Source organism: Ostrea edulis, chromosome 2 (assembly GCF_947568905.1).
Source record: "Ostrea edulis chromosome 2, xbOstEdul1.1, whole genome shotgun sequence".
NCBI lineage: Eukaryota > Metazoa > Mollusca > Bivalvia > Ostreida > Ostreidae > Ostrea > Ostrea edulis.
In genome coordinates, this window is record NC_079165.1 from 94,401,255 (window position 1) to 94,406,730 (window position 5,476).

General features: G+C 35.1%; 1 long non-coding RNA gene across 1 annotated transcript; it reads right to left on the bottom strand.

Annotated features, from left to right (window-relative positions):
- Nucleotides 1–2,625: 2,625 nt before the first annotated feature.
- Nucleotides 2,626–5,125, bottom strand: LOC125680867 (uncharacterized). The gene is made up of 3 exons (XR_007372081.2): nt 4,866–5,125; nt 3,909–3,994; nt 2,626–3,804 (listed from the first exon to the last, which is right to left on the bottom strand). It is a non-coding gene; the product is annotated as an uncharacterized LOC125680867 (long non-coding RNA).
- Nucleotides 5,126–5,476: the final 351 nt, after the last annotated feature.

Here is a 5,476-nt window from a genome sequence, read left to right on the forward strand (position 1 = left end):
TGGCCCTTTGTTTTTCTTCATTTAACCTCAATGTTAATTTAACTAACTTCTTTATCTGAACATTACCCTCGTAATCAACTTCCTTCACCACAGAAGAAAATCCGCAAAGGCAGCACGCATTTGTTGTACTATAAATCTTCTGTGGTGTTTTTGGCGGAATGGCAGCAGCCATTTCGCTTTTATTCGGAACACCTTGGTACAGTTAATATTATACGCATGTCCCGAAAGCAAAACAAAATGATCCGACGATTTTCTAGCCGCTGTGCTGATTGGTGGACTCAAAGGTCATTCACATGTGACCCCGTATGGAGTTTCTTCAGACCTCCCACGCAGCGACTATCCGTATATCGAGCAAAGTGAGAGGTTTGATTTTAATCAGACTGTAGAACCCTCACTGCTCAATGGCCATAAGCGCAGAGCACAGGCCTAAATTTGAAGCCCTTCACCGGTCTTGGTGACGTCTCTATACGAGTGATAAATTTTCGAACGAGACGTTAAGCAAGATGCAATCAATCAATCAATCCATACTTGAGTATTTTATTGAAAATATATATAAACGGCAAACAACTCAACTTTGTGATAAACAGAATGAATTCAGCTTCTCCATCGTCAACAATATGTCGTGTGGCATACAGATGATAAAATTGTGCTCTTGTCCCTTACCTGGGAGTACAAAGACGACGCATTTTGACTGACAATTAGTGCGCTACAGTGTTCTGGAGTGTATCTCGACGAATCATCGGTATCCGAAACTACTGTGCTGGACATCTTACCTTTATCACGAGATCTATGACATTGTGACGCAATATGACCTTGATTGTTACATAAGTAACATTTCCTCTCTGTGAAGGGGACATTCTTAGACTTTTCTTTTTGTACTTGGGGCTGTTTATGAACTTCCTTAGATTTCTCAGGTGTCTTAGACTTGCCTTCCTCACTAGGTTTCTTGATTACCTTTGATCACAAATTTGTAGCAGATGTATTTTGTGCTTCCCTAAATTGATCAGCGAGCCTACAGAGTTCTTCTGCTGTCCGAGGAACATTCTGCTTTAGAAACACCAACAAGTCATAATTACAAACATGCAAAATCTGATCTCTAAGCATCAAATCAAAAAGATCCTCAAAAGTTTCAGAAATTTTTGACATTTCTATCCAGCATGTTAAATATAAAGCTAGTCATACTGAGAACTGAGAGAAACTTTCACCAATCTCAGAGCGACATGCACGAAACTTTCGTTTGAACCCATCCTCTGTCATATCATATCTCCGCAACAATGTCGCTTTGAGAACATCATAATCACTTGCTTGACGAACAGGCATTAAAGAGAATACATCTAAAGCTCTGCCCTTCAACAAAGCACTCAAAGGAGTTGCCCACATAGATTTGTCCCATTTCACAGTCAATGCATACCTTTCGAATCGCCGTAAGAAGTTATCTATTTCATCCTTTGTCTCGTCAAATGGAGGGATTTGGGGCATATCAGGCTTGAATGAACCATCACTCACCCTTTCCTGATTTCGAATTTCTGCCCTTCTTAGTTTGAGATTGTCCGACATTTCCTTCAGTTTGAGTTCCTGAACCATACGTTCCATTTCTAACTTGAAGTCGCGTTCTTCTTTCTCGATCTGCCTTGCCGCTGCTCACTCTTCCCGCTGTAGTTTCTGCTGTTCACTAACATACTTTTGTAAATCTTCTCCTACATAACCTAGTTCTTTACCAGCAGCTATCAAGTCATTCAAACTCTCTTGAGACATTCTCACTTTACTAAGTTGTACAATGAAATCAACAGATATTGCACATTTATATAGTACATTACTGACATAACCTGCCCCGAATTTGGGTGACACAATTGTTTGCATCGGTACTCAGAATTGACTTACACTCACTGTAACCTTATTGTGACCAGTCTCCACACTCTGCGTAATCGGATCAATAATTTTGACTTCTAGATCCCAAATGACCAATGGACTTGACCTACAATTACAAGTACAATAGTGAACTAATCAACAAAATACGTAAAAGAAACGTCAAAAGAAACAAACAAAAACAATATTCGAAAAAAATAAAAATTCAGCAGTGTATGAAGTATCTGGTTGAAGCAGAATTTCTTTTCTATTAAGTTTCAAAATTTGATTTACAAACTTTATACGACATGTAACTTTAGATTGGAACAAAACTCAGTTTTAATTATGTCGAAATTGTCCATATTGCACATTGTTTAGTTCCGTTGTCTCAAAGGTGGTGTCCTCCAGTCAATTCACACGAGATTCCATTTCACTGGACCCAGTACGTAGTTTAAGGTAGCTATTGATAGCTAGCCCCAAAACACTGCTCATTGAATTTTTTTCAATTTTATTTATTGTAACATTTTGACTTTATCCTAAAACATATCAAAAAATCAACAAAAGTAATCAAGTTAATTTTCGAGGAAAGCGAGATTGAAATCCCCTATTTTGCAGCCCCAAAAGGCAAAATTGAGCAAATTAACACAGAAGCCAATAAAAAATTTATTGACACCAGAAATATTGTTTGTCATATATAGTTATGTAAATTAAACACAAACAGATAAAAAATAAACATTGATTAGAAATTCAAAATGCGATTCGACTTGGCAATTGGCCAAATTTACCTTAAATATGGCGTTTCTCAAATACTATCAGGCATACATTATAATTTCTGACAACAACAACATTCTGCTCATAAAATTTCTGATTTTATTTCCTTTTTACAATAAGTCAAGTAGTATCTAAAATATTGAATAGAAAAAAAATATACCAAACTATGTCAGATTTTGTAACCCTACCCCCTCCCTTCTAGAAATGAATTTTAAGAGATACAGTCAGCAAAGATAAACTTTTGACCTTAAATGATTAAGCATTCCCAAATTACCACATTGAGCATTCAAACTCACAATACTAGAAGTTTCTATGAGCCACTTAAGAATGATATATAGTGTGTGCTATTGCAGTTGACCTTTTCGCACTCACAGTGATTGCCTAAATATTTAGTTATTTTTCATACAATTTCTTGTAATAACTGGAACAAATCTATTACCTATACATATTTTTTGATAGAAATTTATATCACTATACAGTATAATACACCAAATATGTTTAAATAACCATTTCATATTTCAATAAATAATTAATACCAATGGAAAGAGACCCATGGACTGCCCATGGATCACTACATGTAAGTCCATCTGAGTCATCTTGCCCTCACAGATAGGTGTGTCTTTCATAAGTTTAAGATTTCTAATTGTAGTTTCACAATGGACCAAAAACTCACTATTGGATAATTGAGAATGCATGTACATGTATATTGCATTAACTAACTAGTTTTCCCCAGGTGAAGGTCTGTGTTCACTGTATGTATAAGGGAGGGGGTGAATTAGTTCCATTAAGAAACTTTTCTAAAAATTTGATATACACTAATGTATCAATGATGTATGTTTCAACTAAATTTTGAATTACAAGGAAAATTCAAACACATTGATTGAAGTTATAAAATTGGTATTCTATCATGTGCACATTTTTTACTAATATATCTAAGAAAGAATAATCAACATTGAAATTTCCTTTACATCTATGCAATATTCTTGTTTTCCCTTAAATTCTCAATTTAGTTTAAAGTATGTTGTACAACATCCACTGCTCTGATCTCATATAAGTGAATTAATGTTTTTCATCCAAGTCCCAAATTTTGCAGTAGTTCTTTAATCTTCGGAACTTGATCAAACATTTTTAAATTTGTGGAGTTGTGGGGGTCCAGGGGATATGTCATCATCACTGTAAATGGAGTACCTGTTCAAAATATAGATAAATATATTTAAATATAGCAAAAAAGATGAATATCTGATATACTCAGAATTGTATTTACAAATGTTTATCAAAAGAAAATACAGTACCTCTCTTGCTGTTATACTTGTTGACTCGAAATCCACTTCAACCTGCACTGGTCCTATCTAACCTCCCTTGGTCCTCAGTCTGATGCCTAGGGGAAAAAATCATCATAATTGATATTTGCACAGTTAGGTCTATATTATACCATTGAGTGATTAGACTGCGTCAGACAATGTGATTTTAAAATTGTGTCTCAACACATATTCAGTGAAAATTTAAATACTGACGTTTCAAAATTATAAATTGCAATATGAGATGACATGTATATATGTTTTCATAAACTGTCATAGACTTATCATATCTGTTTTATTTACAAAATGTGGGTCAAGAGAACGGCATACGTGTAGTATACATATCTTACTTACACATACAGTGCATACATTTGCCTATGAGAGGGCATATGCAGACTTGTGATTAATTTACATTATTTTTAAAAAGGTTTTGCCAACCTACATGTTTGTGTGAAACACGAAACCTCAGGTTTGATATATTTCTTAGGTCACTGAAATTTCAAAATAATAGTATATGTATACTATAGCCTAGGGAATTATAATTCAACACATGCCCCCTCCCCCTCCACTTTCTATCCGGTTCCCTCATACCCCTAGCTAGTTGGTCTACACAGATATTTGTTTTTCATTACTTTTATACGTGTAGTTCAAGGTATGTTATTTTCGTAACGGTTATTTTCATAACGATATTTTCTTAATAAAAGAGTTGTGAGAGCCCATGTTTACAAATGTGGTATACATTTACATGACATCCGTTCGTTTACAATCACATGCACAGGTGGGAGTTATATTTTAAGCACACATGGAATACATATATACATACAAAATGATACATCTACTGCATGTCGTGTGTTTAAACTTACAGCTGTTATTATAAATCGCGTTGTGAAATAGCAGAGGAAATGTGAGTTGAACTTTTGAATACAAATTTATGGCATTTTTTTCACTCACCAAACGAAACTATGATTTCGTTGTCCAAGTTGAATGCATCCATCAACTTGCTCTTCTTGCAAGAAACTTTGTTTAGCCTCTCCATGACTGTATAAACAGTATTTAATCTCGCAGCATGCTGCACTCGGACATTACGATGTATCAACCAACAACTTTGTTTACGTAGTGCATCTATGTACATGGATTGGTGGTTGGTTTAACATTTCGATTAGCAAAACGTTTCACACAGATGAAACATTTGATCTACCATTATTACAGATATTGACGTATACTTATGTGGTATGTACTGATCTTCTCTAGGCGAATCAATCACTGCAACAAAACATTTTCGGAACCCCTTTTTGTTTTTCGACTATTCTATGACGGAGTAAGGAATTCCGGAAAATGAACGAACAAATTGCTCACACGTCATTGACACAATATTTTGCTCCAAAGGTGCCTTAGGTCTTTATGCAAAATATGTAATCATATTACCCAACCAACTATCAGCAATTTTTACTGATCACGTGGTTGCTATCCGTCGCTACCTTAATATTTGTCAAATTGCTCTCTGTATGAAGTTGGTGAAGTTCAGATGTAATAAATGAGCACAAGGATAATGGATAACTGGA